This window comes from Pinus tabuliformis, chromosome 6, assembly GCF_031772625.1.
Source record: "Pinus tabuliformis cultivar Carrire ecotype Pingquan chromosome 6, CPIR1, whole genome shotgun sequence".
NCBI lineage: Eukaryota > Viridiplantae > Streptophyta > Pinopsida > Pinales > Pinaceae > Pinus > Pinus tabuliformis.
In genome coordinates this window covers 1,784,228,265-1,784,242,672 of record NC_142292.1, presented here as the reverse complement: position 1 = coordinate 1,784,242,672, position 14,408 = coordinate 1,784,228,265, and positions in this window count along the sequence as shown.

Here is a 14,408-nt window from a genome sequence, read left to right as displayed (position 1 = left end):
ATTCACTAAACCAACAGGCTTGCATTCAAGGCAATTGTCTTTCCATATTACTGAAGGGTTGCTTTTCTAAATCACAAAAATCCTTTGGTATATTTCCTCACGGCTTCTTTATATGGCCTATTGGCAAGCTATTAGATGGATGGAAGGCATACCTCAATCACATAGACCTTACCTTGGCTAAGCCCCCTTTTGTTGATATAAAGATGATCTGAGGTTGTCATTGATGTCAACCCAAGCAGCACTGAGGCTACCCTGATCTTTCAAGGGAACTTTAATTTGAATCAAGGATCTTCTAGATAGATTCTACTCGTCAAGATGTTTCCATTGATATATGGCACACCAAGTAATTCTTCACGGTTTGAGAGATATTCATGTTTGAAGTTAGTATCCCCAGTTAGTGGGCTAAAACCCTATGGGGTTGTGGCATGGCACTCATAAGTGGTTTTTGTCATTGAATAGTCATTAATTGATAATTTTTTAAGCTCCTAAATCCCTCCAACATACTATATAGAAGCCCCTCTCAACTATATAAAAATAAATCTCATATATCCTCCAAATATAGTGATCGTGGAATTTTCACTATAACTTCATTTCTGCGAAGTCTTAGATTCTGAAATGAAAACCCATTTGATTCTCAATGTTGATGAATGTCGTGACAAAATTTCAGATCTTGGTTCACTATATTTTCGGAGATATGATCTGTGGAAGTTAGGGTTTTTGCAGGCTCCTGAATTTCCTCTCAAAGAAGTGACCTTTGGGAAAATCATCATAACTCTCTCTCTTGGCGAAGAGGATTGGAATTCTGTAAAAATTGGTGGATAGTGCATGGACTGTAGTTTTCTATGTATCGATTTCATAGCCGAAGGAGGAAACAATTACACGTGGTACGCCATACAAGTTCTCTCCACTGAACTAGTCCATAATTAGGTCATTGTGAGAGATTAGACATAACTTTGTCTTGAAGAGTCCAAATCGGGTCAGACCTGTGGCATTGCAAAGAAGACTCAAAGGGATACTACAGGACCAAATATCACATATTTGGGATCTGAAATCACAGAGATACATCAGATTAAATATCGTGCTCCTAGAAGGCAAGAAAAACTAGATCAAGTGTTGTCAAGGGGTGCAAAGGACCAGACTTTCTAGGGCAGCAAAGAGCAAGGTGTAGCAAAATGATGAAGCAGAGGTAAGCTACAGGTAAGTATCTTCTATATATGCATGTTTATTTCTTAATTTCATTAGGTTCTTTGTATTCTAATTTGTTGTTTTTGTTTAGCACTGACATATGCTCTGCAGGGTGAGGTAAGTTTTTCTATTATCATGTCATGGGTATTTCCTTGAATCATTTTTGCAGGTATTACATATTCATCAAGAGAAGACTTAACGCATAATCTAATGTTTTGAATAGTGAGAAATGGTTGCATGACAAGAGAAACAATCAAGTGTAGAACAACAACAAGAAGTTCACCATATGAAGTCTTCAAGGTGGAAGCACTGCATACAATCATTGTAAAAGTATCATTGTACAGAGTCATTGTAAAAGCATCATCATAAAAGTTGTACAAGTTTCTATCTACCAAGAGTTGAAGAGACAATGTTGGGAGGTCTAGGATCATCATTAGGTGGTTGTGTCATAGTTGGGGTTATGTTCTAGTGTGTCTTCTTCTTCTACATCATTCTATATCATTATAAAGTGGACCATTTTCCCTGGTACAGGAGTCCATTCTTATTTTATTCTTCTATAGGGTGGTAGGGTGGTGCTAGGCTGGTGCATGAAGTCACCAACAGGTTCAAGTCTGTGAAAACTTCAGGGTGGTAGGGTGGTGCTAGGGTAAGTTGTAGCTCATTGGGTGTTGGGGCATCCGTTCAGTTGACTACTGAAGAATCTCGGGCGTTGGAGCGTCCATCCAATGGGAGCTGGAGAAGAATGTTTTTCTAGAATTCTAGGAAGTTGTTGCTTTCATTTCAGTTGGGGCTAAAGATTAAAGAATTTATTAGAAAAGTGTTTGGTGTTTTTTTGACCCGGAGGGGGTTTTCCACCTAAAATCTTTGTGCCTCCTAGGTTCTTTTATTTACTGTTATTACTGCATAAACATTAATAATAATTGAATATTAACTAATGCTCTGAAAATATTTAAAAGTGATAATTGTTGAGGAATACTGATTCACCACCCCCCCTCCCTCAATACTTTCCAACAATTGGTATCAATGCTTGGTCCTTTCGTAACAGCTTAATCGCTGGAAGTCAGTTTTCAAAGCATAGAGATGGGAAAGTCAAAGAAGTGGGTTACAAGGATTTCAAAGGAAGATACATGTACAACAAAATCTCAAGAAAGTGAGTATTGTGTACCAACCCCTGATTTTGATGCAGAGAATTACTAGATATGGGAATCCAAGATGGAAGTATCTTTGCAGTCACATGGAGTATGGGAATCAATTATTTCTGGAGACACATCTACCAACGAAGCTAAAAGGTACAATTCAAAGGCCATATGAGCAAAGATACATATCTGCCATTGACCAAAAGCAAAAGGAATTAGAAACATCTTCAATAGAAATAAGCAGGCTCGGGATTGAAAATGAGAAGCAGAAGGAACAGATACAGGTTCTCAACAGAGAAGTAGAGAAGACCACTCTTCTCAAGCTACAGGTTGAGGAGGCAAAAAAAAGAAGGAAGATCTTGAAAAGATGGTTTCAAGAATATCTTGCTCAAAAGCAAGAAGAACTTGATGCAACTCGTGATGAGATCAACAAACTCAAGGGATCGTAAAAAGAATACTTACAAGATAAGATAGATGAAGAAGTGAAAATGAAGGCAATTAAAGATGGTAAAGCTCCAGTTGATGAAGGTACAAGCTCCACAGCTTCGCAGGATGATTCTAAGAAGGAAGTTGATCAAAGTGAAAAGCCAAAGAAGAATGTTGCAACTCCAAAGAAAAAGACCAAAGCAATCAAGAACAAAGGACCACAAGAAACTACAACACTGCCTCCAAATAAGAATGAAAAATCTTCTAGGTATGTTCGTTTATTTAATGGTTATTGCTTTTTATGTGCTAACTATGGACATATGGCTAGGGATTGTGAAGTTTTTGACAGGTACAATCATTATCTACAAAACCCTAGAAGAAAGTTTGCAGGATCATGAGACAGGTTCCACGATGATTTTGTCAGAAGAGAATATGTGCTAGATGGGCCAAATATTGAATGTTTCAAATGCCATAACTATGGCCATAGCGCTTGTGGTTGCAGATATCAGATGGAATCACCTATGGAAAACATTGAATGCTTCAAGTGTCATAACTATGGGCACATGGCTCGAGATTGCAGGAATAAGAAGGTTTGGAAAAGGAAACATGTATAGGAAGACAAAGCAGATAACAAGGTTTCAACAATTATGCTTTTAGGATTTGTAAAAGAAAAAGGTCATGAGGAATTAGCAGTTGCTTCAGATAATGACTCAAGTCAAGATGGCCCATTAGGTGACTCACTATTTTGAACAATCTGGCTTGTTGACTCCTTAATGTTTGTACAAGAGGATTCTATGCAGTAGTATATGGCACAAGTCTACGATTGACAGGAAGGTAGTTTGAACAAGATGGTAGTTTCATTAAGGTTCAGGGGGAGAAAAACAATTGAAGGATTACAGGTTACCAGGAACAAGACAAGATTAGTTTGCAAAGGATATGCATAAGTGGAAGGAATTGATTTCGACAAAACATTTGCACCAGTTGCTAGAATGGAAGCCATCTAGATGTTTCTCACCTATGCATGTTCAGGAAAAATAAAATTCTACCAAATGGATGCTAAGACAACATTTCTGAATGGAGAATTAGAAAAAGAAGTTTACATCGAATAACCTGAAGGTTTTCTACTATCAAAAAAAGAAGACTATGTTTGCAGGTTAAAGAAGGCTCTGTATGGTCTCAAGCAGGCTCCCAGAGCATGGTATGCTCGTCTTGACGGATATCTACATCAACAAGGGTTCAAGAAAGGTACTGCTGATATCAATCTTTACGTACAAATAGATACAGATAATTTAACAATCGTTGAGGTATATGTGGATGATATAATCTTTGGTAGCAATGATGATCGACTAAGTAAGAACTTTGCTACAAAGATGCAAAGTGAGTTTGAGATGTATTTACTTGGTGAGTTTACATACTTCTTAGGGCTTCAAATATCTCAGTAAGAGAAAGGAATATTTATATTTCAAGCCAAGTACATCAAGGAAATGCTCAAGAAATTCAAAATGGAAGATTGCAAACCCGTCCTTACTCCGACGGTAACGAGTTGCAAATTGAGCATAAACGATGCATCTAAGGATGTGGATAATAGGTTGTACAAATTTATGATTGGTAGTCTTCTATATGTAATAGCCTCCCAACCAGATGTTATGCAAGCAGTTGGACAAGTAGCAAGATTCCAAGCAACACCAAAAGAATCACATATTATTGCCGTCAAAAGAATTCTTCGATATCTAAAGGGCACAACAGAATATGGCTTGTGGTATCCAAAGGGAAACAATCTCATTATTCAAGCCTTTACAGATGCAGATTGGGCAGGAAGCGTTGATGATCGTAAGAGTACTAGTGGAGCAACATTCTATCTAGGTGGTTGTCTCGTATCATGGTTGAGCAAAAAGCAAACCTCAATCTCGTTATCCACAGCAGAAGTAGAATATATCGCGGCAGAAGCTTGTTGTACTCAAGTTCTCTGGATGAAGAAAAAATTTTAAGATCTTCAGGTCAAGTTTGATGAGCCTATTCCCATATATTGTGATAACACCGGCACCATCAGTATCTCCAAGAATCTTGTGATGCATTCAAAAACAAAACACATTCCGATAAAATATCATTTTTTTAGAGAACAAGTCGCTGAAAAGAATATCAAACTTGAATATGTTGGTACAAAAGAACAAATCGCTGATATCTTCACTAAACCTTTACCTTGTGAAGCATTTGAATATCATCGCCATAAGCTTGGGATTCTCGCAATTTCTCATTAGATTTTCCTTATTCATAAAATAAAGGGGGAGTGGAAGTGTGTACAGGTCCATAGGATGGTTGTGTGTCAGGGCAAAGGGGGAGAGAAGGCAGTAGGAAGAGGTGCCTTGATCACAGGGGGAGTACTTGTGTTGCCATCAATGCCAAAGGGGGAGATTGTTGGACGAAAGATGATCTGAGGTTTTTATTGATGTCAACCCAAGCAGCACCAAGGGCTACCCTAATCTTGCAAGGGAATTTTGCCTTGACAAATTACTCTATTTTGAGACAAGGATCTTCTATATAGATTCTACTCGTCAAGATGTTTCCGTTGATATATGGCACACCAAGTAATTCTTCACAGTTTGAGAGATATTCATGTTTGAAGTTAGTAACCCCAATTAGTGGGATAAAACCCTATGGGGTTGTGGCAGGGCACTCATAATTGGTTTTGTTTATTGAATAGTCATTAATTAATAATTTTTTAAGCTCCTAAAATCCCTCCAACATTCTCTATAGAAGCCCCTCTCAACTCTATAAAAAGAAATCTCATATATCCTCCATTTGTAGTGATCGTGGCATTTTCGCTATAACTTCATTTTTGTGAAGTCTTAGATTCTGAAATGAAAACCCATTTGATTCACAATCCCGATGAATGTCTTGACCGAATTTCAAATCTTGGTTCACTATATTTTCAGAGATATGATCTATGGAAGTTAAGGTTTTTGCAGGCTCCCGAATTTCATCTCAAAGAAGTGACCTTGGGAAAATTGTCATAATGCTCTCTATGAGAAGAGGATTGGAATTCTGTAAAAAGTGGTGGATAGTGCACAGACTGTAGTTTTCTTTGTATCAATTTCAGAGCCAAAGGAGGAAACAGTGACACGTGGCACGCCATACAAGTTCACTCTACTGAACTAGTCCATAATTAGGCCATTGTGAGAGATTGGGCATAACTTTGTCTTGAAGAGTCCAAATCGGATTAGACCTATGGCATTGGAAAGAAGACTCAGAGGGATACTACAGGACCGAAGATAACATATTGGGGATCTAAAATCACAGAGATACATCAGATTAAATATCGTGCTCCTAGAAGGCGAGAAAAACTAGATCAAGTGATGTCAAGGGGTGCAAAGGACCAAACTCTCTAGGGAAGCAAAGAGCAAGGTGTAGCAAAATGATGCAGCAGCGGTAAGCTACAGGTAAGTATATTTTGTATATGCATGTTCATTTCTTAATTGCATTAGGTTCTTTGTATTCTAATTTGTTGTTTTTGTTCAACACTGACATATGCTCTGCAGGATGAAGTAAGTTTTTCTATTATCATGTCATGGGTATTTCCTTGAAGACTTTTTGCAGGTATTATATATTCATCAAGATAAGACTAAATGCATAATCTAATTTTCTGAAGAGTGAGAAAGGGTAGCATGACAAGAGCAACAATCAAGGTGCAGAACAACAACAAGAAGTTCACCATATGAAGTCTTCAAGTGGGAAGCACTGCATACAATCATTGTAAAAGTATCATTGTACATAGTCATTGTAAAAGCATCATTGTAAAAGTTATAAAAGTGTCTATCTGCCAAGATTTGAGGAGGTAGTGTTGGGAGGTCTAGGATAATCATTAGGTGGTTGTGTCATAGTTCAGGTTATGGTCTAGTGTGTCTTCTTCTTCTACATCATTTTATATCATTGTAAAGTGGACCATTTTCCCTGGTACGGGAGTCCATTCTTCTTTTATTCTTCTATAGGGTGGTAGGGTGGTAGGGTTGTGCTAGGTTGGTGCATGAAGTCACCAAAAGGTTCAAGCCTGTGAAAAATTCAGGGTGGTAGGGTGGTGCTAGGGTGAGTTGTAGCTCATTGGGTGTTGGGGCATCCGTTCAGTTGACTACTGAAGAATCTCGGGCGTTGGAGCATCCATCCAGTGGGAGCTGGAGAAGAATGTTTTTCTAGAATTCTAGGAAGTTGTTGCTTTCATTTCAGTTGGGGCTGAAGATTAAAGAATTTATTAGAAAAGCGTTCGGTGGTTTTTGACCCGGAGGGGGTTTTCCACCTAAAATCTTTATGCCTCTTGGGTTCTTTTATTTACTGTTATTACTGCATAAACGTTAATAATAATTGAAGATTAACTAATGCTCTAGAAAGATTTAAAAGTGTTAATTTCTAAGGAACACTGATTCACCCCCCCTCTCAGTATTTTCCAACACCTTTTTTGTATGTTTTAAATCAAACCTAAATGTGAGTGGAGAATTGGCCTTTCAAAAGCATAACAAATCCAACAATGTACTTTTGGATCGATACTATGAGCTTAAGATTGCGAACTTTAGCATTACCAAGATATTGAGAGACTCTGCACATTCTTAGTCCATGACTTATGTTGTAGGGACTTTTGGATACAATGCTCCTGGTATGTTGCAATAATCGATATCAAACCCCACTCATTTTTAAAGTTCTTTTGATTTTTATTAAGGTTGAATATGAAAAGCCCCAATTTTGTTTTGTTTTGGATACTACAACATGAAAATCCCATATGTTTGACGTTGTTTAACTACATTAGATGTAATAACTTTAAAATTAGATTATATATATATATATATATATATATATATATATATATATATATAATCTAAATTTTTAATTAATTTAATAACTATTTTTTTATTAATTCAATAACTAAAAATTAAAATAAATTTATTTCAAATTTTAATTGCTCTCAAATTAAATCTATTTAATTGCTCATTTTTGAATTATCAAAAAAATAAAAATAAAATAATAATTATTTTCATTTTCATTTAAACTAATCATATAACACAACACTTAGTAAGTTGTAAAATTACAGTATTTTATATTTACACATCATCAAACATATTTGCAACTATTGATAATAATGTAAATAAATTAAATTTATATTTATATTTATATGATAAATAATTTTATATTTATACAATTTAAAATATAACATATATTTATTATTATTTGGTAGTTTAAAAAATAAGATTTAGACATTTTCATATAAATAATAATATATTAGTGGCATCCAAGGTAGGTGATCGAAATGATGTGAAGTTGTACAAACCTAAAGATCCAAAGGTTCAATCAGGGACCTGTAGTAGACATATAATGATAACGACCGAAGACATATAATGATAATGATCGAAATTGATTGTTGATTCTTCTAGGTTACAAAAATAATATAAATAATAATAGTGGTTAATTTTATCTCTAAAGATAATTAGGATAATTATATTTCAAATGAAAAAACAATTTGAAAACATTAAGTTTTATTTATTATATTGTGTGTATTACGAAAATTATTCTCAAATTATTAAAATTAAATCATCCATATATCTATTTTTTAAAGAATGAAATTCTAAAAGTAGAAGTATTCTACACCAAAGTAAAGATATGTTACTTCATTATCTTACACATAATGTAAACTACATATCAAAATGAATTATCATCATTATTTTGTCTATTCTGTGTACCACCAAAATTATTCTCAAATTATTAAAACTAAACTATCCATATATTTATTTTTTAAAGAATGAAAATTCTAAAAGCAGAAGTAATCCACAAGAAGGTAAATATATGTTACTTCATTATCTCACACATAATGTAAACTACGTATCAAAATGACTTATCATCATTATTCTATCTATTATGTGTACAATGAAAATTATTCTCAAATTATTAAAACTAAACCATCCATATATTTATTTTTTAAAGAATGAAAATTCTAAAAGAAGAAGTAATCCACACGAAGGTAAATATATGTTACTTCATTATCTCACACATAATGTAAACTACGTATCAAAATGACTTATCATCATTACAGTCAATTCAGTCTTCATTTTTGTAGCCATACTTACTACATAGTGCTTAATATTTGTCTCTTCCAATATCAAACCATGAAAAATAGTTGTAAAAGTAGTAATCAAATCATTGACTTACTACATGATGCTTAATATTTGCCTCTTCCAATATCACACCATAAAAAACTAATGCTTTTGAAGCTATTTAAAGTTATCTAATATAACAATATAAAAACTTCATGTTTTTTATTGTTTTTTCCATGTTTTTCCAATATAACAATGTAAAACCCATTCTTTTGATATCTCTATTGCATGATAAAACACAAGGTTTTTGGAATGTGCAAGGTTTGTTCTACGATAGTACTCACTCTATTTTTGTTGCTGATACTTTGAGACTATTTAAAGTTATCTAATATAACAGTATAAAAACTTAATGTTTTTGCCAAGTTCTTCTGATATAGCAATGCAAAATCCAATCTTTTGATACCACTACTTTATGATAAAAACACAAGTTTTTTGGAATGTGCAAGGTTTGTTATAGGATACTACTCACTCTATTTTTGGTGTGATCACATAATATGCTTACTCTGTAAAAGTGAATGAGAAGATTGATGTGTATAGCCTTGGAGTAGTATTATTGGAGTTGATAACATGATGAAACATTGTTGAGATGGAGCTTGGTGATAATATCGATGTTGTGAAATGGGTCTAAGGGAAGGTTAATACAAAGGATGGGGCATGGAAGGTTCTTGACACTAAGATTATAGAGAGCTCAAAGAAAGACATGGTTGCAACATTAACATTAGCTCTACTTTGCACCGGTGTGCTCCCTCAACTACGTCCTTCAATGCGTGAGGTTGTTGAAATGCTTTAGCTTGTGAATCCCAATGCATCATCAAAACCAACAATTTTGTCATTTAAAGACCTCTCTAAGCTTTTCTAACCTCCTCCAAAGTCTTCCAGCTAAAATATTAGATGTCTTACTTATCATAGAGAAGAAAACACACCCCCCTTCCCCAATTTGTTGTTAAAGTTTTGGTGACAATGGATTACAAAATTGATGACTAAATAGTTTCTCCTTACTTGACTATATTTTATAAGATGTCTTTAAGTGCGAAATTTATTTTCATAAGCATCTAATTCCAAGCATCATAAGGCATTCTATGCGATGAAATGCATTAGCTTGTGTATAAATTTGAGGCTTACTGAATACATAATTCCAAAGTGAGATATTTTATTGTCCAGTGTGTTTTGGAAATATTGATTTGCAACTTAAACTCATAATCATTAAAGGAATGACACAAGATATCCCCTATATATCACTAATAATGACCATTGCAATTGGGATGTAGTGCGTATATATTAAATATCAGAGAGGCCTTCTTGTAAAATCAAGAGAGGGTTTACTTTTCCCAAATTGAAAGAGTGAGCACATGTAGTATGAATTTATGAGCAACTTAATTTAAGAATAAGGTAATGTAATTGAAGGATAACATGGATAGATAGTGGAAATTAAATTTTAGAATAAGTTGGTCGGGATAAGGGTTTCGCAGGCGAGGGTTTCGTCAAAGGAAGGGAAGAAGGGCTGTTGATTATGGAAGCAGTGCAACAGGACAGATCTCGGGTGCGAGATTCAGAAGCATAGGAAATAGAGCAAGAAAAGGACGAAAACCTAAAGATTGGGGGATAAACAGAAGCGCAGGATCTGAGGGAACGAAATGGAAACGGAGCAGGGGAGGGGAGAGATCCCCTCCTTCAAAGCAGTGATAACGGGGGAAGCGAGAAAGGAATGACAGAAGGAAGGAGACAGAACAAATGAAGGAGAGACCTCAGCAGCAAGAATGCAAAGGAGAACGGGAGCAACAAGTAAATGTCTGCCGAGGGCGACGACCAAACCCAGGTTTGTAATACCGCATAATAGATTAGAGAAATATAGAAGCTACATGAAGGATTATGCTTTGATCTGTAAGTTTGTAGGATACTGGCCAGCAGAGAAAGACCTTCTCATATGGATCCAGCAAAGGTGGAAACCAAAAGGACATGTGGAAATAAAGCTGGGGGCGAAGGGATTTTTTATAGTTATATTTTCCAACCTAGAAGACAGGGAAAGGATCTTTGAGGAAGAACCCTACTTCATGAACAATGCTGGATTATTTATGAGACAGTGGGTAGACTGTTACAACCCAGATAAGGAAAGAATGAGGGTGAATGGATGAAGAGAGATTTGGCTCAACCATACTACAGTCGAGTGGAACGTAGAAGCCCCATCCTTAGCAGGCTCGGTATGGATCAGACTCTTTGGCCTACCAACAGAATTCTGGGACCCAGAGATCCTTGAGGGTATAGGTAACGCAATAGGATCATTTGTGAAAGTGGCAGAATCGACAAAGAGGGGAAGATATACAACATACGCAAGAATATGCGCGTACATGAACATAACAGAGCCACTTCCAGACACAATAGAATTGGAATATCACGATGAGATCTGGCATCAAACAATTGATTACGAACACATTCCCTTTCGTTGCAGAAGATGCCATGAGTATGGTCATCTATACCGAGAATGCCCTATCACGTTAGCAGAAAAGGAAAAGGAAGCAGAAAATGAGAGGAGAAATGCGGCAAAGAAATCAGGAAAGGAGGATGAGGACTTCAGAGAAGTGCAGAGGAAGAAAAAAAGAGGGAATAGCAAGACACAGATGGAAAAACAAAAAGGAATCCATATTATAGAATCCCAAAACAAGTTCCAAATACTGCAGGATGAAGAAGTAGAAACAGAGGAGAACGAAGAGGAGGAAATAGAAGGAATGGAAGTCATAAAGGAAAACGCAGACAAAGAGACAGATCAAATGGATAAAGGACAAGAGAGGACAGAGAGTCCAACAGAAAACCAAGAGGATCAACGAGGAATGGAAATAGACCCACAAAAAACAAAAGGAGAGGAAGAAGAACAAGTAATGACGAAGCTCTTGCAGGAATGGAAGAGGCTCGATGAAAGATTTATTCCAGAGGATCAGAAACAGATGTACAAAGAAGCCTTTCAAAGATATAAAGAGAAAAAAGGAATAACGGAAGATCGAAGAGGTGGGAAAATGGAGATGCAGGAAACACAAAATCTAGGAATGAGCAGTATTGGCAAGGGAGGCAAAAAAAGAGGTAGAAGAACAATGAGTGAAACAATTCAAGAAGTTGGAGAGATGTTAGTAAATTCAGGAAGAGTTATACCTCTCTCAGAGGTATTTCAAACCCCTCTGAAACTTTTGCGATGATCATCACAAGCTGGAACATAAGAGGCCTCAACAGTAGAGGCAAACAGAGGTATTTAAATGACAGACTGAAAAAAGATAAACCCAGCATAATGATAGTACAAGAAACAAAAATAAGTACTGAGAAAATGAGAGACATTTTGAATAGAAACAAGAATAGATATGAAATGATGGGACAGGATGTGATTGGGAGTGCGGGGGGTCTGGTAATAATTTGGAACCCTGAAGAAATACAATTAAGCAATTGGATAAGTTTTCCAAGAATTCTAACAGGGACTGCAAAGATAATAGGAACAACGGAGGAGGTTATTATAACAGGGGTTTACGGACCCCATACCCAAGGAGAAAAGGAAAACTTTCTGCAAAATCTAAAAGCATTGAGGAGTCTAATCCCTGGAAGGCAGTGGATCGTAGGAGGGGATTTCAATCTGATTAAAAGCTCAGCGGAAAAAAGAGGAGGGCTAAGGAGAATGGATAAAGCAATGGAACAGTTTGGAGATATGATAAGGGAGCAGAGACTGATTGATATTCAAACTATAAATGGAAACCATACTTGGAACAACCGAAGAGGGGGAGTTAATCAAATTGCTTCACGACTTGATAGGTTCTTAATTTCCGAACAAATAATGATGAAAGATGTTTTCATAGAAGCCACAATTCTTCCGGTAGCAGGATCGGATCATTGGCCGATTAAAATGGAAATAGATCTCAAGCAAAGACCAAACAACAAACCTTTTAGATTTGAAGCATTTTGGCTAAGAAATGAGGGGCTGATAGAGAAACTTGAAGAATGGTGGAGGAAGAGTGAACAAAAAGGAAAAAATAAAATGCACACCTTCCAACTCAAATTAAAGGAGCTGAAAGACAAAATAAAAAAGTGGAATAAAGAAGAATTTGGAAATATACTGGAAGAGAAAAAGCGCCTAGAGCAAAGAATGGAAGAGCTGCAGCAGATGGATATCCTAGAAGGTATACAGGAAGATAGAATAAAGGAAGAAGGAATTATAATAAACCAGCTAGAAGAAAGAAGGAAACAAGAAGAGATCTTATGGAGACAGAAGTCAAGGGTTCAATGGCTTAGAGAAGGGGAAAGGAATACTAAGTTCTTCCATAAAGCAATGATACAGCATAGACAAAGAAACATAATTTTCTCCATAAAAAACCAAGAAGGCCAGCGAGTCCTCCAGCATGAAGAAATTGAAAAAGTTTTGGTTAATCATTTCAAAAACTTATTAAATGAAACTCAGGACAATAGAACAGAAGCTATAACGAAGATAAGCAGGGAGATCCCTAAACTGGTAACCAGAGAACAGAATTTGGCTCTGATGAGGAAAGTTACAATGGAAGAAGTGGAGGAAACAGTCAGGAATATGAAAAGGAACAAAGCTCCCGGGCCAGATGGGTATACGGTAGAATTCTACCAAGCAGGATGGCACTTCCTTGCTGAAGAGGTTCTAGAAGTGGTGGAGGAAGCTAGAATCAATCAAAGAATATGGCCAGGTATAAACTCAACCTTGTTGACTCTTATTCCTAAAACTACCCAAGCGGATCAAGCTGAAGGCTTTCGCCCTATAGCTTTATGTAACGTCATCTATAAGATAGTGGCATCAGTGGTGGCCCAGAGGCCGAAATCTATTCTCCCGAACATAATATCCCCAGAACAAACTGGGTTTGTAGAAGGAAGACAGATTCTGGATGGATTAGTGGTGGCCCAGGAAGTAATCCACACTTTGAAAATGAAGAAGGAAAAAGGAATGCTGATAAAATTAGATCTGTCAAAAGCCTATGACAGGTTAAACTGGAGATATCTAGAAGCCATCCTTCAAGCCTTTGGATTCTGCGACAGATGGGTGAAGTGGGTCTTAAGCATGATTTCCACACCGAATTTCTCCATCCTGCTAAATGGAGCCCCATCTATTACTTTTAATGCTTCAAGAGGACTTCGACAAGGGGATCCCCTATCCCCCTTTCTCTTCATAATAGCAGCAGAAGGATTAGGTAGATATTTCAAAAAAGAATTAAGAGAAAGGAAAATCCAGGGTCTGAGACTATGGGGCAATCATACTACTGTCACCCACCAACAGTTCGTGGACGACATCATGATATACTGCAAAGTATCCTTGAATGAGGTGAGAAGGATAAAGAGAATTCTAGAGGTGTTTATGAAAGGTTCAGGTATGGAGGTAAATAATGAAAAATCAAGAACATTCTTTTTTAATACAATGGAACCCATAAAAAATCATCTAACTAGGACCTTGGGCTATAGAAAAGGGGAACTCCCAACAAAGTATTTAGGAACTATGCTAGACTCATCATCCCTTAAAATAGGAAACTGGAAGTCCATCTTG